Raw genomic sequence first — 25,756 nt, 5'->3', positions numbered from 1 at the left:
CGTTAAACGTCTGCCTTCGGCTCAGGTCATGATCCCGGGGTCCCGGGATCGAGTCCCACATCGGGCTCCCTGCTCAGCGGGAAGCCTGCTTCTCCCTCTCCCACTCCCTCTGCTTGTGTTCCTGCTCTCGCTATCTCTCTCTCTGTCAAATAAATAAAAAAATCTTTAAAAAAAAAAAAAAAAAAGAAAAGAAAAGCATACTCATTCTCAACAGCCTGTAGAAAACTACCCAAAAAATATCCCACAAGTCTGCCCTTTCTCCGCCAAACATAATCTAAACCTCACGTTCCCATCCCTAGGTCCCAAAATCCCCAACTATGTAGTGTTGCTTTAGAGGTTTGTTTTTGTTGCTTTTTAACTGACACTACTTTGGTTTATATTTAACATGTTTTTCATACACCCTCTCCTTATATAACATTCTGGAATGCACCTCTAAAATTATCTATTCCTGGCTACAGAGGTCACTGGGATACCTTGTCTTACTTAAGGGTCACTTACATGAACCCATGTGCTCCATAATCCTCTCATGTTTTGCCTCTAGAAACAAATATATACTCATGTATTAATAGAATTGCCCTGGAAATGATGACAAGTTCAAAAGGACCCTAGGACTACACAGAGGCCATACTCCAATCCTGCTACTGAATGTGAGAAATTTAAGTTTTGTGGTGTTTTTGTTTTTAACAGATACAACAAATGCCACTAGGGAAAATAAAAAGACCCAGCACTTCTGTTATTTCAATTTACTCGTTTCCATTAGGTGAGGTCTAAATTATTAGGAAAAGTAGAGAAAGGATCTCTAAACAAATTTAGGAAAACATGTCTAATATGTAAACTACAAAATCTATAGGATACATCTGCCATTGTTTACTGTTCTTTGATTAAAAGATCAATATACAAGTTCACATTTGATGCTGAGATCCTAAATAGCAAAGCAGCAGTTGATCATCAAAATAGAAGGCATATTCTTTATAGTCAACTGAATTCCTTTTTAAGTCATAAAAACAATATATAGTCATTACAAGGAAAGTACAGAAAACAAAGACAGTAATCACTCAAAGCACAAGAGATAAACTATATTTAAAGCTTTAATATCTGGGCGCCTGGATGGCTCAGTTGGTTAAGTGTCTGCCTTCAGCTCAGGTCAGGATCTCAGGGTCTTGGGATGGAGCCCCATGTTGGGCTCCTGGCTCGGTGGGGAGACTGCTTCTCCCTCTCCCCACTGCTCGTGCTCTCTCTCTTGCTATCTCTCTCTCTCTCTCAAATAAATAAATAAAATCTTTTTTAAAAAAAAGGTTTTAATATCTTTCTAGTCTTTTTCCTATACTTCCTAATAATTTCATAAATTTTACAAAATCAGAAGCATAAGTGTATATGTACACATTTGGCAAAAGAATTGGCAACACATATCAACAAATAAAGGATCCATATTTTTAATCTCTTCTGTTCATTCTTCTATAAATCTACCAAGAATCTAAATAGGATTATTACAAATGTCCTAAGTCTTTCATCAAAGAATATTTCTAATAGTGAAAAATTAGAACAAGTTGTGTTCAATAATAGAGAAAGATTAAATATACATGGCACATCCTTATAGTGGAATAAAGGACAACTGTTAAAATTGGAATTTTTTAAAAGAATTTAATGACTTGGGATCAAATCTTGATTCCTGCTCTTTCCCTTCAATATTATATCCTGAGAATTTTCCCACATCATTAAATTATCAAAATTACCCAATTTATAAAATTTAAATTTTAGATCTATTGAAAAGTAAAGAGAAGGAGATCAAAGATAGAAATTCCTTACTTCTTAATATCTCTTGCCAAATCTTTTGCTTAAATGTTCTTCTCCCACCAGAAGATTGGGACACATCTCAATGAGACTTTAAGAAGATAAACTCTCAAATCAGTAAGTACAAATACCCAGAAAAAAATAATAGTTTAGATTTTTTACATTCCTGTAATTAAATCTCACAAAATATCCCAAAAGATTGCTGATTCTCTCCTTCCTTATTTCTTTAAAGATTTTATTTATTTATTTATTTATTTATTTATTTATTTATTTATTTGAGAGAGAGAGAGAGCACAAACACAGGGGAGGGGCAGATAGGGATGCATAGAGGATGAGGGAGAGGGACAAGCAGACTCTGCCTTGAGTGAGGAGCCCCACCCAAGGCTCAGTCTCACAGCCCTGAGGTCATGACCCGAGCTGAAATCAACAGTCCAATGCTTGGGGTGCCTGGGTGGCTCAGTCAGGTAAGCATCTGCCTTCGGCTCAGGTCATAACCCTGGGATCCTGGAATCGAGCCCCACATCTGATTCCCTGCTCCGCGGGAAGCCTGCTTCTCCCTCTCCCACTCCCCCTGCTTGTGTTCCCTTTCTCTGTCAAATAAATAAGTCAAATCTTAAAAAAAAAAGTCCAATGCTTAACTGACTGAGCCACCCAGGTGCCCCTTCTCTCCCTTCTTATTAACAGATCCCAGTTTTATAGTAAGCAGCCAATATCTAAAGGCAAAAACTGTATCTCCTAGCTTCCTTTGAAGCCAGAGGTGATACTGTGATACAATCAGACCAATGAATACAAGGGTAAATCCATGGAAGGCCTTTCAGGAAAGCCCCTAAAAGGGGTGGGGGCAAGAGACAGACTGCCGGCAAGTTCCCTCTTGCATTTTAACCTTTCTCCTCTTTCCTAGAATGAGGACCTACAGATGGCTAGACTTCTGATACCAGATGGGAACATAGGGGCAAGGATCACACCCAAGAGAGTGAAGCAGAAAGACAGACAGACCTGGATCCCTGATAATCAAGAAACCACTCTACTAAGCCTGAATAGCCTAATGCTAGACTTATTTTATGTGGAAGAAAAATAATCCCCTAATTTGTTTGAGGCATTGATTCTGGTAGTTACTTATGGGTGAACCCAACCCTAACTGATATATCAACTTCTAGAGTTATTTTTAAAAAGGTAAGATGCAGATAGAATTGGCAGAAATCAATTAGCTCATTTAAATACTTGTTCACTCTTCCATACAATCCATATCTACTGAAGAACTATACTGGGCAGTGGAAACACAGAAATAAATCATGTATCTTACAGTCTAAAAGATGCAACTGAACAGACAATTAAAACATAGTTTGATGAGTCACATGGTAGGGAAAGAATGAACGCTACGGGAGCAGATAAGAAAAAAGCATTTAACCCAACTTGTTGAAAGATAAATGGGATCAGAGGTGGCTTTCCAGGTTGATCTGAAATTTAAGTTGAGACCTGAAAATGGAAATGGTAGTGTTAGCCAGGCAAATGAGGCAGTGAGGGAAAAGTATTCCAGGAGAAGGGAAAAGCATATGCAAAGGCCCAGAGGAAGAAGAGGGAACATGACATACTGTGGGGAGTGCAAACAGTATACTATGTTAGAGCACAGAATTGGGAGTGGGAATGGGGATAGCACTCTTCCTGAGAACTGCCAAAATTACAGATGCCAACCCTTTCTGTGCCCGACGAGACTCTTGAGTTTTTTTAGTGTTCTTTTATTGCTATAAATAGAAATTAAGGACCAAGAGAGGCAAAAACAGAGAGATCATTTATCTTTTATTTTTTAACTCTCAATATGTCAGATAGCACCCAAATATTACCTGCACCTTTCCAGCTCTCTGCCTTATTCTGAAACACCCTTTCCTCAGAACTGGTGGGGCTCACTCAACGGTGAAGTGGAACAGTAGAGGATTCACCCAACACTAGCTACTAATCATGGAGGGGTTAGGCCAGTGAGTGCGCAAGTGTCACCATCAGATTTACTAAAAGGAAGAACAATACTGGCAAGAATATAAAGAAATGGATGGAAAGAGGACGCGGGTCAGGTCATAATAGCAGGGGTGAGAGCTGATGGAGGCCAGGACCAGAATACTTACAATAGAAAACAGAGAAGGGGATGTGTGCTTTTGAGAGGGATTTAGTAGGTGGGCTCAAGAGGACTGCGCAGACATGCAGGGGGAAAGAGGGTGAAGTAAAGGGTAATCCTAGATGGCTGGGCTACTGAGAGAGGAAGGGAGCAGAGCACAGTGATGAAGACTACATGCTCTGGCATTCCATCTCCACCAATTAACAGTTCTGTGACCTTGGGAAAGCTACTTAAGCACCAAGTGCTTCAGTTTCCACATTCCTATAAGGGGAATAACAATAGAATCTATCTCAAAGGATTTTGTGAGAGTTACATAAAAGTCCTTAGAACAATGCCTGGCATGTAGGAAATGCTGGATAAATGTTAGCTACATAAAGGGTGATGGTGATGCCATTCACCAAGACAGGGAACATGAGGGGAGGCACAGATTTCAAGGGAGTAGAAAGAGGAGCTCCCTTTTGGACATTTTAACCTGATCTGCCTGTGGGACATCTAGTAGGCAGCTGATTGTATAGGCTAAAGCTCAGAGGGGAGTTCTGAGAGCCAGGTGCTACTCTGGAAAGGGTGGTATAAAGGGGACATTTGAGCAAGGCCTGGTAAGCATGCAGAAGTGGGCACTGAGGGGAGGGCATATGGGTGAAATGTGAAGGGAAGGAAAGAATTCACAGTCCCTAGGGAACACCGACATTCAAGGGATAAAGGAAAAAAGACTGAGAAGGACCAGCCACTAAGACAAGAGGAAGACTCACAAAAAATAATTCTAATAAGGTTGTACCATAAAAATTGAAGAAACAAAAATATGAATGATGCTGGAGGGAAGCAGAAATTTTTTCTCTACCCTTCTAGGTTCTTTTGGCTGGTCTGGTAATTAAATTGACATAAGACTGATTAACAGGAGAGGGGCACCTGGGTAGCTCAGATGGTTAAGCGACTGCCTTCGGCTCAGGTCATGATCCCATGTTCCTGGGATCGAGCCCCGCATCGGGCTCCCTGCTCTGCAGGAAGCCTACTTCTCCCTCTCCCGCTCCCCCTGCTTGTGTTCTCTCTCTGGCTGTCTCTCTCTCTGTCAAATAAATAAAATCTTTAAAAAAAAAAAAAAAAAGACTGATTAACAGGAGAAAAACAAATTTCATTACATACATTCAGGAACCACATAAAATATGTGACCCACAGGCAGTTGCGCAATTAGGCTTATATACCATCCTGAGCTAAGAAGAAGAGGGTAAGGGTCTAAGACTTTGAAGGGGAGGAAGATGATTTACAGAAAGATGGGAAGAGCTCATGTTTGGTAAACAAATGTCTTCCATGCCATGCAGAGACAGTGGGACACAGAAAGGAACTTGATCTCTAGGACTTCCCCACCAGCTTACCACACCTAGACCATATTCTTTGTAGTTGATCTCTGGTGACAGTTCTCTTCCTGGACCAAGCCCTCTATATAAATTCTTTTAGGCAGCTAAGGGAGAGGTAAAAGCTCTTCCTGAGTCTATTGGGCCTTGATTGAATTCAGCTCAAAGTAATCCACATGCCAAAGTGGCACATTTTAGGGAGGCTTGATCTGAACTCCTTCAGAAGTCAGATGAGGGGAATGTATCACACATAGGGAACAAACTCAGAAATCAGAAATAAAGGGTAGGGACAAAAAGATCTCAATAAAATGCAGTAATCCCTGAGAGCCAGTGTTTAAAGTTTATCAATTATTTTTATAAATTACCTAGAAGAACCACATAATAAATCACCAAGTTTACAAGAGTCAGAAAGCTCTTTTAGTGAGCAAACTGCCTTACCAATGAGGCTAAGCCTCAGAAAAATCTCATAAAGTAATCTAAGTACACAAGAAAGAGTAAGATTTTTCAAGGAAAGAAGTCAGAACATAATGACTTCAGTGAAAAATAATCCAAACTGCATTTCACAAATAAAGTTCTGGCCAGGGCATCCGGGAGGCTCAGTGGGTTAAGCATCTGCCTTTGGCTCAGGTCATAATCTCAGGGTCCTGGGATTGAGCCTCACGCTGCCAGGCTCCCTACTCAGCTGGGAGACTGCCTCTCCCTCTCCCTCTGCCCCTCCCCCTGCTCGGGCTCATGTGCGCTCGCTCTCTCTCTCTCAAATAAATAAATAAAATCTTAAAAAAAAAAAAAGTTCTAGCCCCTCAAGCTTTCAGTTACTGAACCCAAAAATAAAAAAGCCATTTTAAATCATATTACTTTAGGACGTGAAGGAAACTCAGAAACATCCACTGGTGCAGATCATAGATATGAGAACTTGCTAAAAAGCAGATCATGGAGTCAGTAGGTCCAAGACCTACTGAATCAGAATCTCAGGGTATGAGGTTAGAAAAGATTTACTGCTTTTTGAAATTTTTTAAAATAAGCTCACCAGATAATTCATGTGCACACTAACATCTGAGAACCCTGGATTTATCTGATCAGGAGACCAAGGTCTAAAGAATATGAATGGCTTGGACAACAGCACAGAGCTAGTGAGAGTGTCTAGAGCAATTCTCAAACTTTAATATGCATCAGAATCATGAGGAGGTTTTGTTAAATATAAATATCTGAGTTCTACCTTCAGAGTTTCTGATTCAATCCAAGAATTTACGTTTCTAACAAGTGTCCAGGTGAGGCTGCCACTGCTCATCTGGGGAACCACACTTTGACAGCCTCTGGTCTGCAACAGAGTCATTAGAGACTTTTCTCTGGGCACCTCAATTCAATGCAGCCCTGAACCCTTAAAGACCAAGAAAAGGCAATGTGTTCAGGAATGATGTTGAAATGAAAGAGAAAACATGACCAAACTTAAATTACATACATTTATTCTAAGCCATTCTGGTAAATTTAGTTACTCAGGAAATCTTGTCCCTAACCAGTCTTGAGGCTAGATTTTTTTTTTTCAAAACCACTTTTGAAAATGGTTTCCCACGGGTCCCATACAGAGCCATGGGGCCACAGAGAAACATTCCTCGCTCACTGCCCCAATCCTCCATGACTCAGACATCCGGTATTACCTCAGAAAGACAGCATTCTAGTGCTGCTCTAACTGCCACTCTTTTCTCATGTGGACAAGTCTTTAACCCTGAAATACTATATTCAAATATGTAATTCTCTCAACAGCTCAGGATATCTGTAATTGCCTCTATCTACCTGCTATTGTCGCGCCGTCCTGAGAACACATTCAAAATCCGGACCAGATGAATTCCAATGACGGCATCTCCTCAGGACCATCAGACACATTTTCTCCAACTCCTTTCAAACCCATTTTCCATTTGTGGTACTTGCTGTGCTACCTTTAGTAACTGCTATCATTTCCTCCAAAGAAAGTAATACACCTAGGGCGCCTGGGTGGCTCAGTCGTTAAGCGTCTGCCTTCGGCTCAGGTCATGATCCCAGGGTCCTGGGATCGAGCCCCACATTGGGCTCCTGGCTTGGCGGGAAGCCCGCATCTCCCTCTCCCCCCCCCCCCCCCCCCCCCCCCCCCCCCCCCACTCCCGCTTGTGTTCCCTCTCTCGCTGTGTCTCTCTCTCTGTCAAATAAATAATTAAAAAAAAAAAAAAGAAAGTAATACACCTGAGCGTTCGATCCTTTCATTATCCAAGTGATTCCTATGCCCATCTAAGCTGCTCCTCTACCTTCTAAGTGCCTTGGCCCAGGCTTTCCTCTCAGTCACATATATTTGTTTTTATATTCTTTCTTCCTCACCTCCCAAAAATAACTTCACTTCTAAGGGTACAATATCTGGTTTTTGACCTTTTCAAAACCAGTGTAAATATCATTCTGTCAACACACATACTGCTTTTTACAGCTAAAAGGCAAAACAGGTTCCAAATAACTTCTGTTACACAGGTGAATGGTTTGAGCTGGCTAAAGGTTTTCCCCAGGATTCATTACTGGTTATTCTTTACCATGAAGGGGTTGATTCTGTTTATGTTTAGTTGAAACTAAAGCTCCCTAAAACATTAGAGGATCCCTCAGTGGCCAGAGTTAACTGGGAAAAAAACCCCTAACAGGTCACAGACACACACATACCCCCATACTTAAAAACCAAAACTCAGAGTTTACCATAATCAAAGCCCAAATATAAGAAGTCACTGCCCACCAATTAACAAACATAAAATTTAAACACAGGCTCTATTCCAACCTACATTTCTTAAATCTTACTCTAAAGTGGGCTTCAAATCTATGCAATACCCTTTTGTTTCTGAAATATCTTCTTAATTACAAACAGAGGACTTTCTGGAAATTCCTACATAGATGCAACACAGCCATTTATGATCTTCTGTTTTTCTTTTCCTTAACCTAAACTGTCTTTAAAAGTATAAACTTTGCTGGGACGCCTGGGTGGCTCAGTTGGTTAAGCATCTGCCTTTGGCTCAGGTCATGATCTCAGGGTCCTGGAATTAAGCCCCCGTGTTGGGTTTCCTGCTCAGCGGGGAGTCTGCTTCTACATCTCCCCTGCTCATGCACTCTGTCTCAAAAAAAAAAAAAAAAAAAAAGTATAAGCTTTGCCTCAACAAAGAGTGTTGGTAAAACTAGATACTCACACACAAAGGAATGAAGTTGGACCCTTACTTTATACCATATACAAAAATTAACTCAAAATGGATCAAAGACCTAAAATAACAGCTAAAACTATAAAACTCTTAGAAGAAAACACAGAAGAAAACTTCATGACATTGATTTACACAGGCAACAAAAGTGAAAATAGATCTATTGAACTACAACAAAATTAAAACTTCTGTGCATCAAAGGACAGAGCGAAAAGGCAGCCCACGGAAAGGGAGAAAATATGTGCAAGCCCTATATCTGATAAAGGGTTAACATCAGAATACGTGGGGGAAAAAACCTACAAATCAACAACAAAAAGACAAATGACCCAATCAAAAAAATGCACAAAGGACTTGACTAAATATTTCTCCAAAAAAGGTACACAAATGGCCAACAAGCTTATGAAAAATCTTTAACATCACTAATCATTAGGGAACTGAAAATCAAAACTGCAAGATACCACCTCATACCCATCAGGATAGCTGTGATCAAAAACCAACCAAACAAAGTAACAACAACAACAAAAACCCAGTGTTGGTGAGGATGAGGATAAACTAGAACTCTTGGGTACTACTGGTGAGAATGTAAAATGATGTAGCTGCTGTGGAAAACAGGGCTTCAAAAAATCAAACATGGAAGTACCATTTGATCCAACAATTCCACTTCTAAATACATACAGTCAAAATAACTGAAAGCAGGGACTCAAACATATTTATACACCATATTTATTATGTACAAGCAGCATTATTTACCACAGTCAAAAAGTTGAAGCAACCCAAAAGTTCATCAACTGATGAAGGGATAAACAAAATGTGGTGGAATAGTACTCAGCTTGAAAAAGTGAGGAAATTCTGACACATGCTACAACATGAACAAATGTTATTCCAAGTGAAACAAGCCAGTAACAAAAAGACAAACACTATACGAGTCCACATACATGAGAGATCTAGAACAGTTAAATTCACAGAGACAGAAAGTAGACTGGTGGTTGCCAGGGGCTGAGGGAAGGGAGAAATGGGGAGTTGTTGTTCAGTGTAGTTTCAGTTTTGCAAGATGAAAACATTCTGGAGATCGGTTGCACAACAATGTGAATATATTTGATAATGCTGAACTATATACTTAAAAATGGTTAAAGTGGTAAATTTTACCTTGTGCATTTTAACACAATTTTTAAGTATAAACTTAATGGAATACTTCATGCTAATAAATATTTTAAGAAACAAGCATCTCAAGTTAATAGCCTTTACTTAGAAATCTATAGTCACATTTTTATTTTACATAAAGTATATTATTTCTCAATATTAACATGCACAGAATGTTATAGTTGTACTTTTAAAGTAAAGGTATAATCTGTACACTTGAAAATATCTTAAAAATAATACTTTATACACAACGCTTGCATTCCCTAAAATTAATAAATTTATAGGAACCATTACTAAAGAATGTACATGGTAATGAAAATAACTTCGGCAAACAATGAATCATGGAACACTACATCAAAAACTAATGACGTACTGTATGGTGACTAACATAACATAATAAAATTAAATTTAAAAAAAGAAAATAACTTTGTATCAAGTTATTATTACTATTTCATTTCATATTAATACTCCCTTTCATTTGAGGGGTTCAAAGAACGTCACATAATCGCAGGACACTATATTTTTTCTGTTTGAACCATAAATTACACAGCAAAACTTTCTTCACAATATTTACTGAAAAATGCTGGGCTGGGGCCCCTCGGTGGCTCAGTCAGTTGAGCATCCAACTCTTGATTTTGGCTCAGGTCATTATCTCAGGGTCATGAGATCAAGACCCACATCAAGCTCCGTGTCGGGCTCCATGCTCAGCAGGGAGTATGCTTGAGATTCTCTCTCTCACCCTCCCCCCCACCCCCGCCCCCTCATGCACGTTCTCTCTCTAAAATAAAAAATAAATAAATCTTAAAAAAGGAAAACGCTGGCCTGGATGCCAAGTAGCACAGACTCCAGGAGCCTCCGATGCTTACCCCCACTCCTCTTGACCATCAACATTTGAATAAGAGACCTGAGGTACAACTTATTAGCAAATTTGAAGAGTAGATATTTCATAAAATTTAATATTCGGCATCTAGATGTCAAGAACAGATTTATCCATTTGCATCTAAGAAAAAATATATCCATTTTGAATTTAGACTTAAAGTTCAAAGTACAGTTTTATTCAATTACATTCTCAATTTGATCTAATAATAAACTACTTGAAAACATAGTCCTGTGTTGTTTTTTTTTTTAATTTATTTATTTGAGAGAGAGAGAGGAAGAGGGAGAGCACACGAACAGAGTGTAGGGGCAGAGGGAGAGGGAGAAGCAGACTCCCAGCTGAGCAGGGAGCCTGATGTGGGACTCGATCCCAAGACCCTGGGATCATGACTGGAGCCAACACTTAACCAACTGAGCTACCCAGGCACCCATCTTTATCCTTTTCTGATTCAGCTGTTCTATTTACCATTCCTGGAATATAGCTTTCCAGCTCAATGTCATTGTTGATATTCTTCTCTTCATAGGGAATATTTTCTTTATCAATCTTGACTTATTGAAAATCTACAAACACAATCCCCTTCCCAATCTGATTTTGACATGCTAGATTGGGACCTAATAATTTGAATTTTTAATGTGCATTTTTAACAAGCACTCTAATAACACTTGGAGTAACAATGCAAAACACACCACCAGTAAGATGCAAATTACACTGGTTCAGAGGTATACCTTAAAAGGGAGTTTAGACCTCATCTTTTTTAACCTCATCAATACAGGAGCCCTTTCTACAATGCTGACAGATTGATTGATTTTAATAAGAAAAAATACCAACATTTACATAGTCAAATAAATAGCACATGCTTCTCTGGAAGCTTACAAACCCTATTGCTTATTTTAACAATACTACCATTGTTGAAACCTAGAGTCACCTCTTCTTAGAATTAGCTTTCAATACAGTGTATAAGCCTTCAAACACACAAATTAGAGAAAGGAAAGCTGTTTATATTATTGCACCCACTGGTTTTTGATCAAAATTAGAGCCCCCCAGATTCATCACCCTAGTGCTAAAGGAGTTTAGACAACTTCCCAAATACACCCCCACAGGGTTGAGATTTGCCACCACAGAGAAGGCCACCAGAGGATCAAGATGCCCTTCCAAAAAATAAATAAATTTTAATGTTTTGAGTAGAGGACAGCCTCTCAAAAAAACTGTTTTGAACAAGATAATGTTGACTTGGACGTGTGAGCTCAAGTAGGCTTTTTTTAAAGCATGTTATTGAACATTACTAAACTCCTATCAATAGTAATAAGACATTACCTGTGATTGCTCTCTCCAGTAGCCTACTGCTGAGCTGTATTTGCTCTCTTCACTGTATCAGAGCGACAGAAAAATTTCTCCAACACTTGGCACTGCTGGAAACTCCCAGGAGACTTCCAAGATCTATAGAAAGGAATAAAAAATGTCCTGCAATCATTAATGAACTACAAAACCCAGTCTAAGATTCTCTAGTTTGTCTCCCCTCCCTTTTACTGCCATTTGTGGTGTACTGAGTGGGTTCTCCTCAGACTGCGCTTACTTTATCATAAAGGAAATTATAAGCAAAAAGTCCTGTCCCTGTGCTTTAATAAAACCACTTTTTTGCACCAAAGACATCTCAAGAATTCTTTCTTGGCTGTTGGCTCCGAACCCCACCACTTCATTTTTTTTTTTAATGATTTATTTATTTATTTGAGAGAGAGAGAGAGCAGGGGGAGGAGCAGAGGGAGAGGGAGAAAATCCTCAAGCAGACTTCCTGCTGAGGATGGAACCCCATGCGGGACTCGATCCCAGAACCCTGAGAGCATGACCTGAGCCAAAACCAATAGTCAGACGCTGAACCAACTAAGCCACCCAGGTGCCCCACCACCACTTCAAACCACACCAATGGGATTAAGGAGGGCACTTGTCCTGATGAGCATCAGGTGTTATATGGAAGTATTGAATCACTATATTGTACATCTGAAACTAATATAACACTGTACAATAGCTATACTAGAATTAAAATAAAATGAATATATATATATATATATACACACATACAGATATACATACACATACACACTTACATTTAAAGCATGGAAGCCATTTAAATGCCCAATAACTGGGGAAGAGTTAAGTAAATTTAACACAACATAGTTTACTTAACCATGATTTTGACAGCCATCAAAAACTTTTATGGGTTTAAAATAAAATGGAAAATGCCATTTATCATATAAAGAAAAAGCAGAGTACAATGTTGTAATTACATATGATCACAATTACTTATGCAAAAGCAAGAAATAAGATGCAATTTGCTTCGATATAGCTATAAGTATTAGGTAAGCTATTTCCCCAACTTAGATGGGTTAAGGTGAATAATTCAAGTCAGAGTCTAGTATAACAAATACATCTTTTCAAAATCTCTGTGTAACAAGGATGAGTCACTTATTAATGTGATAATGTTTCTGCAACAGTCCAATATATTAAAAGATGGTTTCCTAGAAGTCACAACTTCTAGGTTTTATGTGTGTGTTTGACCTACAGATGCCTCAAAGGCTTAGAATGTAATACCTTTTCTTGTAACAAATGTTTCATGAAAGGAGAAAAAATGGCGAGGGTTGTGGGAGGGAGACCTCAGTGTGACCTAAATCTTTAAAACTGGGCACAGTGGTGGTAGTGACCAGGCACAAGAAGAGTGAGTATGAAATTGAAGAATAAAAGGTAACACTTTACATGCAAATAAACAAATTCTTCATATCCTTAAAAGGAGACAGCAGGTCCAAAATGGAGTCACTAGTGCTAAATCCTATGTCAGCAAACCAAGACTTAATACCTAACCCGATTGCATTTCAACCCCCCCACCACGCCCCAGGAATGTAAACTTTAACCAGTCAACATGGAATTAGCTGAACAGCACTAGTGAGATAGTCCACCTAATAGATGCCTTCCATCTCCCTTAGGAAGACAACTTTGCCTGAAACAATGCATTCTTTGCTAATAATTTCCTTTTTCCACCCCCTTTCTGCCTTTAAAAACCTTTCTTCTTCTACAGCTCTGTGAAGCACCTTTCTATTGCTAAATGGGATGCTGCCCAATTCATAAATCAGTTGAATAGGCCAATTTGATCTTCAAATTTACTCAGTTGAATTTTTGTTGTTTAAAAATACCAAAATTTCAGGGCACCTGGGTGGCTCAGTGGTTGAGCATCCAACTCTTAATTGGGGCTGGGGTCCTGATCTCAGGGTCATGAGATCAGCCCCATATCAGGCTCCGCGCTGGGCGTGAAGCCTGCTTAAGATTTTCTCTCGCTCCCTCTCCCTCTGCCCCTCCCCCTGCACCCCCTACCCGCAGCTAGCGTGCACAATCTCTCTTTCTTAAAAAAAAAAAATTTCTGGGCGCCTGGGTGGCTCAGTTGGTTAAGCGACTGCCTTCGGCTCAGGTCATGATCCTGGAGTCCCGGGATCGAGTCCCGCATCAGGCTCCCTGCTCAGCGGGGAGTCTGCTTCTCCCTCTGATCCTCCCCCCTCTCATGCTCTCTCTCATTCTCTCTCAAATAAATAAATAAAATCTTTAAAAAAAAAAAAAATTTCTTCAGTACCTTCAAATCTGCCTTCTTCAATCTAATCAATTAATCATTTATTAAGCATCTGGGACATCACAGTTAAATTCATTATCAAATCTCGGGCATTTAATCACAAGAGGCTTTACAAGGAACAGAATGCTCCTTTTTCCATAATCCCACATGAACAGTTTTATCATCATGTACTGGAGAGATACAGGCTCTTCCGCCTCTTAAGAATTACAGATCACTTCCAGATGATTTTCAGGTGATTTTGAGCCTTTCTTCGTTCTGTGACTGCTGAATTATGAAAGGGCATCTCTAATTCATGAGAAATACTTATCCCATCTTGGTGTCCATTATCATATATCCTCCCCTTACACTCAACATTTTTAGGCACTCACACATACGCTTTTACTTAGGTAATAAGGCATCGCTGTGTATCGGTAAGGGCTTTACTGAGAACCACTTCTATTTTACCATCATGATTCCCCAGCAGCAACACTTTGGGACTCCAAAGGAAGCCGAGTCCTTTGACAGCAATGCACAGAAATGACATCAAAAGCAAGGTTAAACAGAACTCAAGTAAATTGAAAGGACTCTTTTAAAATTCACTGGGTCTTGATAATTCTCTTGGTTGTCATCTCATTTAAAAACAAAATATTTCTCCTACTAAAAAGGCGGGGGAAATTTGGCAGTTAACAACTCAGTCACACTCAAATCTCTGCTCAGGCAAGTGCTCTCCTTCTAACAAAATGTCCTACCTCCACATAATATTATCAAATTCAGGCTCACACTCCTTCTGTGTAATGCTAAGTCACATCCCTAATTTCAACAAAAGAACAAAATTTAAACCTCATTTCCAGATGGCATAAATTCAATGAATTTAGATCTCTGCTGTGCTGAGTTCAGAAAGCTGCTAATAGACAGGAATACACAAAAAGCATTGCAAAACCATCAAATGAACACTGGGGCGGGGAGGAATAATTAATATCCACATCATAAATTTCTCCCTATAATCAGTAAAACAGATACGGGGGTTTACACAGGAGGTGTGGATTTATCCATAGCACTATATTAATTGACCTCTGTTATAATCAAGTGCTTTCCTGCAGGGTAATTAAATCAATCAATCAAAACAGAAGTCTCAAAAAGTTCAACAAGTTCATTCAAATACATGCAACTGACTATGAGCTAATTATTGAATAATTTCATTCTCCCAAAGAGCTGACCTGAGATAGATTATATTCACATGTGAAAACTGTAGAGTAGAACAAAATAGTCTACATGGTCCTACAATCTTCACTGATTCCATTAAGTATATAATAACTCAGCCTTAAAATGGATGCACTTAAACTAAATCCTTGAATTTCATAGATGATAAAAATGAAGTACAAGAGGCTAAGGGGCCTGTTCAAGAGTAAATAGCTGGAAAATGTGAAGACAGAGGTAGATCCTATAACTTTTTTTTTTTTAAGATTTTATTTACTTATTTGACAGAGAGAGAGAGTTACAAGCAGGGGGCAGAGCAGGGGAAGCCCAATGCGGGACTCGATCCCAGGCCCCCGGGATCATGACCTGAGCCAAAGGCAGTCACTTAACCAACTGAGCCACCCAGGCGCCCGATCCCATATCTTCTGACCCACAGTGATATTATCTATGTTATTAAGCTCATAATTCCTCAACTATTCTACCCAGGAGGTTGATTTTATTCCTTTCCTTGAACAGCAAAACTTTTAAACCTTTGGGAAAAGTTGAATCAAATCTATCTTCAATCTTCAATTTCCATTCCATCAATCCCTGAGATTTTGCATTAGTTATACAGAGTCTCTTCTTTACCCAAGAAACCCAGCGTAAATTGGATGACTCTGGGAAGGTCTCAACCAGGAAACAAATTAGTGAGTTGTAGCATATCACAGAGGAGGAAAAACAGGCAGGGACAGATGACAGGCATCTTAGAAATGAATCAAAAATACAAGTTTATTAAAATAATGAAGGTGAACAAAACCAAAATCTAAGCATTAAAGTGCCGTTTCCCAAAGTGACAACTACTCAAAAGATAGTAACCACTGCTGTTTAAAGTTCTGCATTCAAATAAATTTGGAAAACATTGCATTCTAAATATCCCTCTTGAATATTCACAAAGCACGTTATGTGTATTAAGTCTCTAAGAAAACCTGCAGGAAAGAAGCCTGCTTAGTTTTAATCCAACGTGCCCCAATCTTATTTGACATCTTCGGTTTGCGGAGCTTACACTGACATCCTCCAAGAAACATACTTCGGGAAGCACATATAGCCTTTTTCATGAATAACATGAGTATGACCCTCATTAAGCAGCATTTATAGCAAGATGGGCTTCCTCTTCCAGACACAACTGTTAAAAATCAACTCATGAGATAAAGGAACCCTGTAATTATAATGAAAATAACCACCACCAACAACATGTAATAAGTGCTAAGTGCAAGACATTGTGCTAAATGCAATTTTTTTTGAGAAGGGGTGGGAGTGTGTTCAAATTCAAATTACACTCCCCAGAGGCTGTATCTATTCATAAACAAGCAAAACACTTTAACACATATAAACATATACACTGTTCTGTACCTTATATTTTTCACCAACATATACTGGCAATTTTTCCAAAACAATACATAAAGAGATTCACTGGTATTTTTTATGACTGCACAGTTTCTAACGTACAGATGTAACAATGTATTTATTCAGTTGCCATGGATGAAATCATTTCGGCTGTTTCCAATCTTTAACCACTATAAACACTCCTACAGTAATTATCTTGTACATAAATCATTTTCTCATGCATGTAATATGTATATACATGTAAGATACATTCATAGTACACACGAATATAAAGTATATCTCAGAGAATGTATTCATATTTAGGATAAATTTCTAGAACTGAAGCTCCTAGTCAAAGGATACGAAATTCTTCATATGATAGATTTTGCCAAATGGCCCACTAAAGAGGCTACTGCATTGCATTCATACTCTACGGTGTAGGTTATAATTCCATCTAATAGTGGTAAATGGTACGTCCACATAGTTGTCACATGCAAATCTCCTTTAATGAGTGGATTAAGCATCTTCTCATACATTTAGAAGCCACTGTCATTTCCCTTCCAGAAGACTATTTGATTCCTTTGTCCATTTGTCTACTAAAAGGCTGGACATTTTCTTATGGATTTGTAGGAGCTTTTTATTAGAAATAGTCTCCCTTTGTGATATGAAAAGCAAACATTTTTCCCAATTTTCTTGTTCTCCGACTTTCCTTATGCAGGATTTTTTCAGTTAGTTTTTTTTTGGGGGGGGGGGTGGTAATATGATCAAGTTGATCAATCTCTTTTATGGCTTCTCAGTTTTCTGTCATACATAGAAAGGCCCTATGTACTCCAAGATGATAAAATTTCTCATACTGTCTTCTAGAACTTATTTTTTAAATTTCTGTTTTATTTAGCTTGTGGCCTAACATTTGAGGTAGTACTGCTCTAAATAGCTTTTTCACCCCAGATGGCTACCTGCTTATCCCACTACTATTTATTGAACATAGCATCTTTCCCCAATTAATCTGAAAGGCCACCTTTACCATACGCTAAATATATTTGGTAATACCAATGTTTCAATTATTGTAGCCTTACAATATGTTTTGTTTTGTTTTGTTTTTAAGTAGGCTCCAAGCCCACTGTGGAGGCCAAAGCGGGGCTTGAACTCACAACAGCTGAGACCACTGAGCTTAACCAACCGAGCCACCTAGGCGCCCCACCTTACAATATGTTTTAATGTCTTTTTCAGAACTGTCCTAGCTATTCGTGCTTATTTTTTCATGTGAACATAGAATAAGCTTGTTCTGTAACTCCCACCAAAAAAAAATCCTGTTGTTATTTTCACTGCAACTACATCAAACACACACATTAATTTAAGGAGAACTGGCATCTTTATACCCAAGAATAGGACAGGCCTTTTCATATCTTTTCTGTATCCCTCAGGAGCATTAAGTGCCTTCATACATACTGTATATATTTCTTAAGTTTATTCTTAGGTAGTTTATCCTTTTTTATGCTAGTGGTCTTTTCTTCCACTATATCTTCAAATTAGTTATTGTTGGTATATATGAAAGCTATAAATGTTGACATATTATCTTGGTATCCAGGCACATTTATATATTATCTATATAATTAGTTTTTATTCTAGTCATATATCCCTATCATTTGCAAATAATATTTATTACCTTTCTGGGTTTTATACCTTTATAACTTTATTTTCTTTGTCTTGTCCAACTATCTTGACTTGCGATTCCAAAACACCATTAATAAACAGTGAAAATAGTGGGCATTCCTATTTTGTTCCTGACTTCCATAGGGATGTTCTCAAATTTCCTACTAAGCCTAAGATGGTTTTTGGCTTGAGATGGACATACCTTATTTTGCTAAGGATATTTTCCTACTCTATTTTGAGGGGTTTTTAGATCAATAAATGATACTGAATTTTTGTCAGATGGCTTTTCCATAAAAATATGATTTTTGTTACTGATATTTAATAAGATAATGAACGCCATACTACTGAATCCTTCTTGCACTCCTAAAACAATCCTCGTGCGTTATGGTATATTATTCTTTTAATGTGTGCAAAGTACATACTAAATGTGTTTTCTCACTCAATTCTGTAAGCAACCCGACAAGGTGGGCACTACAATCATGGCTCACCGGACTCCTGCTCTCCTCCCCACTGCTCCTCCAACACGCCATCTCGCCTCAGGGCTGGTGCGGCGCCTGCCACACCTGCTGCTCCCTGAGATCCCCTCTCCCCAGATACCTTCCTATATCATTCCTCTCTCCATTTATGTCTCTGCTTCCACCTCAATACAGAGGCCTTCTCTATCTGCCCCACATAAAACAGAAAGAATCCACCTTCTAATCATGTCATTCTACCCCAAATTTTCATTTTTCCGTGGAGCATCTGTTTCTGTCTAAAATAGATTTCATTTCTATTAATTTATATTCCATTTCTCCCTGCAGCATATTAAGCTCCACAAATGCAGGGGTTTTGTCTGCTTTGATCACTGCTTACTTCCCAGCACCGAGAACAGGCCTGGCGCATAGAAATTACTAAATACCCATTGAACAAACAAATGATTGAACACAAGAATGAATGAATACCCATTTTTTTAAGTAATCTCTACACCCAACATGGCGCCCAAAGTCACAACCGGAGATCAAGAGTAGCATGCTTCCCTGACTGAGCCAGCCAGGCGCCCCATGAATACTCATTTTATAAACAGTAAACTAAAGCTTAAAGAGATCATGTAACTAAAATCACACAGTGGCCAAGCTGGGCCTGAAGCCCAAGTCTAACTTTCAATTCCCTACCCTTAACCATTAAAACAAACGACAGGTAATTTTAGGTCATAGAAAATGCTCGTATAATCTTATGAACACTAAAGCACAAGTTACCGACTCCATTGAAAGTCAGAGGAAAACTGTAGAGGATCCCTGCATAAGATAAACAAAAGAATCAGAAGATGGCCTCCAGAGAATTCCTTTAAAATTATGGGCAGAGAAAGGAGAACCCCCTTACACTGCTGGTGTGAATGCAAGCTGGTGCAGCCACTCTGGAAAACAGTGTGGAGGTTCCTCAAGAAGTTAAAAATAGAGCTACCCTACGACCCAGCAATTGCACTACTTGGTATTTACCCCAAAGATACAAATGTAGTGATCCGAAGGGGTTCATGCACCCTGATGTTATAGCAGCAATGTCCACAATAGACAAACTCTGGAAAGAGCCCAGATGTCCATCGACAGATGAACGGATAAAGAAGATGTGTTACACACGCACATGCACACACAGGAATATTACTCAGCCATCAAAAACAAACAAACAAACGAAATCTTGCCATTTGCAATGATGTGGATGGAACTAGAGAGTTTTATGCTAAGTGAAATACATCAATCAGAGAAAGACAATCATCATATGATTTCACTTATATGTGGAATTTAAGAAACAAAACAGAGGAGCATAGGGGAAGGGAGGGGAAAAATAAAACAAGATGAAATCCAAGAGGGAGGCAAACCATAAGAGACTCTTAACCATAGGAAACGAACTAAGGGTTGCTGAGGAGGAGCGGGGTGGGGGGATGGGGTGGCTGGGTGATGGGACACTGAGGAGGGCACATGATGTAACGAGCACTGGGTGTTGTATGCAACTGATGAATCGCTGAACTCTACCTCTGAAATTAATAATATGTTAATCAATTGAATTTAAATTTAAAAAAAAGAAAAGAAAATTATGGGCATTCTTTTTGGGGCAGCTCTCCTCTCTGAATACCTATGAACCTCACACAGCAAGCACCCCAAAGCTCTGACCTTCCTCGACATATGTCCTTGGATACCCAGAAGATAGAATGGGATGCTTCAGGGCCGAACGCCACCAAGCACGTGTTTACTACTGGCAGATACAAGTACTAGAAGGGCCCTCGCCCCTCAGACTAGCCGTCTTACGGCCAGGACAGACACCAGGGACGTGGCTTTGAAAAACGATTTGCTCTTTCAATGTCTAAGAATCCTTTTTGGTTTTAAGCAATTTACAGGTAGGTATTCTTCATGTTCGTTCCCTCTTCTATCACTGGGACACTTTCTTGAACCAACTTTAGGCCAAAAACAAAATTTCACAAATCTCCATTTCTGATATTAAACAGTGTCTTTAATTTTTTTTTTTTTTTTCAGAATTCAGTCAAACTCTGTATTTTAGAACTGTGGAGCTGATCCAGCGTTGCAATGTGTCCCATTTAATTCCATCAATGTAAAGCATAATGAGCAAAGACTGAGCTAGTTAGGCATAACTAAATGTTTTGAACCTGTGAATTTAAAAAGCAAGGCTCATTTATGTTATTTCTAAATAGTAAATAAAATCATTTTCCAACATTTCACTATCAAACTACATTTTTCCACCAGCACACACTTGAGGAATGCCACAAAAGGACTTTTCTAACAGTTCGTTCTATTGTTGCTCATAACCTAAATATTTCTCTCATTGGCTTCTATTCAAAGATAAACGGAAGTCAGTAAAATTTATGGAAAATGTATTCAACTGCTTAAAATATGTCAAGCAAAAGGAAAAAGATTTTAGAGCTATATTATGAGTTGTGAAATGTTAGCTCCCCCACTCCGTCTCCGTTTCAATGATAGCTAACAAAACTGGCACACTGGTCAAGTTCCAAATCACCTCCGACCACGGAGCTCCAATCTCCCACCTCGAATTCTCACCTTGGCCAAGGCCAGAGTAAACACCTGTCCTTCACATTTCTACACAACGTCACTTTGTAGGCCACAAATACAAGCTTTCACAACAGGGAGGAAGCAAATTCCAGGGCACTGGACAAATCTCCTCTCTCTTCAGCCAGTCTGTTGAGTGTCCCCTTGCCTTTCTTGGCTGTCCAGATAGTGAAAGGAGGAAAAGGACCTTTCTATAAAACTGGAAAGTGTAACCAGATAAATCTGCCCTTTAAGCAATTCACAGACAGAAAGGTAAAATAAACGCTGGTTAAGGTTTAAAATTTAGCTAGCCCTTGACCAACATGTTACAAGATTTTAATAAAATAAGATTATGAAAGTGAAGTCAATTGAAGTTAATTTTTACATTTCATGGGCCAAGCAAGAGGCATGAGTTTTTTAAAGTAACATTTAAAAGATACCATACTCTCTAAAATTAAGAAAAAAAAAATGACAATTGTGCCAGTTCAGAAACGCCTTAGAATAGGGAAGTGAGGGAGTCTAAAAGCATTAACTATTAGAAAGAGAAGCCAGAGTATTAAATTTAAAAAGAGAGAGAGAGATTAGCACTGAGAAAAATTCACCTTAATAAAACTCAGCTTAATACAAGAAAATAATTAATTCACCTTGCATAATATTATTTCTTTTTTTTTTAAGATTTTATTTATTCATTTTGACAGAGAGAGAGAGACAGTGAGAAAGAGGGAACACAAGTGGGTGGAGTGGGAGAGGGAGAAGCAGGCTTCCTGCGGAGCAGGGAGCCCGACACGGGGCTCGATCCCAGGACCCTGGGACCATGACCTGAGCCAAAGGCAGACGCTTAAGGACTGAGCCACCCAGGCGCCCCGCATAATACTATTTCATTTTATTTAGTCCTTTCTCTAAGAATTCTAGAGATCTTTATAAGTATTGCCCACTTAATCCCTCATTTGCCAGCATAAAAGGAAAAGGCACTGCTATTACCATTTGCAAACATGCAAGAGATTTCAGTAAAAAAAAAAAAAAAAAGAAAAGAATAAGAGATATAAAGTTTCAGGAAACTTCAAAGAAAAGAAGACAGGAAGTAGACTCTTTCTGGCTTGGCATTTGGGGAGGAGATGTGGCTGAAACAAACAATAAAGACAGAAATATATATAATATAGGACGGGCTTAAGTAAGCAAACAGATCTGGAGTTTTCCTACAGGAAAAATAAGCTTGGCAGAATCTCAGTTTACACTCCAGCATCCAACAATATCTTTTTTATATCAAATTATATCAAGTGCCTGCTTTGTAATTCTTAGAAACAGACCAACAAGGGGCATCACCACTCACATTTCTTTCTTTGAGTCTTCGAAGCAAGAAATGTTCAGAAGTATGAAAAAGCTGACAAAATTCTAACCTTAATATGAAATCCCTAACAGAAAACATTAAGACAACAAAGTGAGACAAGTTGCTACAAAAAATAGAGCAAGAGGAAAAGATGCCACCATTTTCAGAGGCAGGCTCAAAAAGGAAAGTGCAATAAACATCCTTTGCAGCCACAGGGCACCTTGTACATGCTTCTCTTAATATTTGTTTATGTTTTTATCCCCCTAGGAGGCTGTGATCTCCTTGAAGGCAAGGACCTGGCTTTATATCAGCCTGGCCTATCAGCCACTGAATTCAAATAAATGAACCAAGTGTTGAGTCAATTAACCTTTCTTAAATTCTCTTGACAGAAAATATTCACAGCATTTGTATTATGTAAATTTTATCTCTATTAAAACAATACCAAAAAGTTCATGGCCTCAAACACATGTTAAAAGCCAACTGGCAAGGAAAAGTCTTGTTTCAATTATTAAGGCAAAGCTATTTTTCTAAATTTTATTTCCAGTATTGTAATACAGTGTGATATTAGTTTCAGGTGTACAATATAGTGATTGAACACTTCCATACAACACCAGGTGTTCATCACAACCAGTGCACTCCTTCATCCCCATCGCCTGTTTAACCCATCCCCCCACCTCCCCTCTGGTAACCATCAGTTTGTTCTCTGTAGTTAAGTGTCTGCTTCTTGCTTTCTCTCTTCCTTTCCTTTGCTCATTTGTTTCTTAAATTCCACAGGAGTGAAATCATATGGTATTTGTTACTAAGGCAAAGCTATTTTGAAGTCAGAAGCTAAGTCACTGGACTCTAACGTAAATGTAATATGTTTTACAATAAATAGTAAGCCTTTAAAATCACACAAGGATTTCCTAACCCTCCATATGTCCAGAGTCCTTAACTGTCCAGACAGGTGAATACACAACCTCAAAATACCCATCAAGTTATATATGGTTTCTGGATCAGGTGACTAGCATGCTGTTGAAACTGATTTACCTTCTTTATGTCAACGCAAACAGATTCTGTAATAATAGTTTCCACTGTAGGAAGCACAGATTCAGATGCTGGGTTGGTTGGCTTGTTTTTCTTATAAGAATCCATGGCAAAAGGAAATTCAGGGAAATCTAGAGGCCTGCTTTGCTTCAGGCTCCCTCCTATCCTCAAGTATTTCAATCTATTTTTGCTTCTTCCAAGAAATGTTAAGTCCATCTATTTGGAATATGGCCCTGGAGGTCCTGAACCTAGCACCTGCCGCTCATCTCCCTTAATCTCCTCTGCACCTGCACCCATTAAGTCCCCTGAGGTCAAGACACCAAAAAGTCTCATTCAAGTAAAAGAGGTGATCTTGGAGTATTGAGCTCTGACTTTGAAAAGTGAAGCCTATACCAGACAGTATCTGAGGCAATTAGCTAACATCACGCCCACTGTCTCTACCCAACAAAATAAGATTCTGGAGCAAAAAATGCAATGTGGCCACAGACCAAAGAAGGAAAATGAAAACCTCAATAGAAAGATGCAGAGGGCAAAGATATTATTATTAATTACTGAGTCTAAACTCCTACTACTGACATCAGTGACTTGAAGAATGAAGAACTTTCCATAATAATCAGGTCTCACTAGATAGACTGTAAGAATGCTAGGCAGAAACCCTCTCTCCTCTGTATTCTCACTACTGTTCACAAATCACAGATGTATAAACCCTAAAATCAATACAGATATTAAATAACAAAAAGGTCTAAATGACATTAATTTGCATATTTGTGATAGAACTATGGAGTCACTGGCTCAAAGTGAAAGTCTAAATGACATTAATATGCACATTTCCAACAGAAATAGGGAGTCACCTACTTAAAGTTAATTGTCATAATCAAACCTCTGACTTTGATGGAAAGAACCAGCACCCCACTCACTAATGCCTTTTCTACCCACCCAATAACAGGAAAATGAAATCCCTGACATCTTGATGTCCTTCGCAGTGACCCTATTGAAGTGAAAGAGTAATTCAAGTCAGAACAAGAATCTTTATAAGAAGTGTTCAAAGCACAAATATTCCTTTTCGAAAATGCACCGGCCCTATGCCCTCAGTACAGACACCTTTTATACGCCAGCCTGCCTCAACACATAGAATCTCATTACTGACTGAATCGCAGACACAATGCACTTACAAAATAAAGTAAATTAAATATCCACATATACAGCTTTCTTTTCTACACTATTAGACGAAAAGCACCAGTGGAAAAAGTGAGGCACTGACCTCTAGCTTAAAGACAAATGGAATGACCCTACCACACATGACTTAAATATGCAAAGCACAATCTCAAGTTAATTTGTCACCTGGAGAAATCGCTGTGCTTTTAGGATGAGAATTCATTTATGAGAAGCTCTTAGCACAGTTTTCCCCTAACCTTCTCAATTTATCTTACATTTGCTACTCTTCCACAGCAAACTTTTATGTGCAATTTTCAGGCTATGTGATATAAGTTACAAGGTCACTAGTCTTTGAAACCCAGAGAACAAGCTAATGAAAAGGAGGTGATGCTACCAGCCGCCGATGACCTGCCCTCTCCTGACCCAACACGCTAAAAAGATAGGATCAGGTGGGATTTTCTATGATCTTTATGAAGGAGAAAAGAAGAGGGGCTGGGGGCCAGCTTATATTTGACTGTGAAGCGGGAAGAGGAGATCTATAAAATTTTTGTTTAAAAATACGGAACAGCAAAAAAGAAATCCACAATTTTAACATGATCCATTTACTTTAGAGAAAGAATAACGATTTTAGGTGCACTGAAACAACCAGTCTTTTATCCACAATGAGCTTTTGAGACCAGTCTAGGCATCATCCAAGCGTATTCAGATGTAACCAGAGCATGAGCCAGTGGGCGAGTCCAATGCCTTGAGCTGACCAGTAAACCTAGTGATAATTTCACGCTTTTCTCTAAGCCTCAGGGTCATCAACTGTAAACAGGGATAATATCTTCCTGTTCTCTATACTTCCCAGGATCAAACTTTTTAAAGAAACTACACCTGGGGCGCCTGGGTGGCTCAGTCAGTTAAGCGTCTGCTTTCAGCTCAGGTCATGATCCCAGAGGCCTGGGATCGAGCCCC

General features: G+C 38.9%; 1 protein-coding gene across 1 annotated transcript in view; it reads right to left on the bottom strand.

The window, feature by feature from the left end:
- Positions 1–25,756, bottom strand: part of FAM160A1 (family with sequence similarity 160 member A1) — a 227,718-nt gene that overhangs the window by 146,051 nt on the left and 55,911 nt on the right. Inside the window, exon 2 of the mRNA XM_032412990.1 lies at positions 11,773–11,895. The gene's annotated coding sequence lies outside the window, so the exon portion shown is untranslated. The remainder of the gene's footprint in view (positions 1–11,772; positions 11,896–25,756) is intronic.

Source organism: Phoca vitulina, unplaced genomic scaffold (genome assembly GCF_004348235.1).
Source record: "Phoca vitulina isolate PV1807 unplaced genomic scaffold, GSC_HSeal_1.0 scaffold14, whole genome shotgun sequence".
Lineage (NCBI taxonomy): Eukaryota > Metazoa > Chordata > Mammalia > Carnivora > Phocidae > Phoca > Phoca vitulina.
The sequence above is the reverse complement of the archived record's forward strand: the minus strand, read 5'-3'. Positions and strand labels throughout refer to the sequence as shown.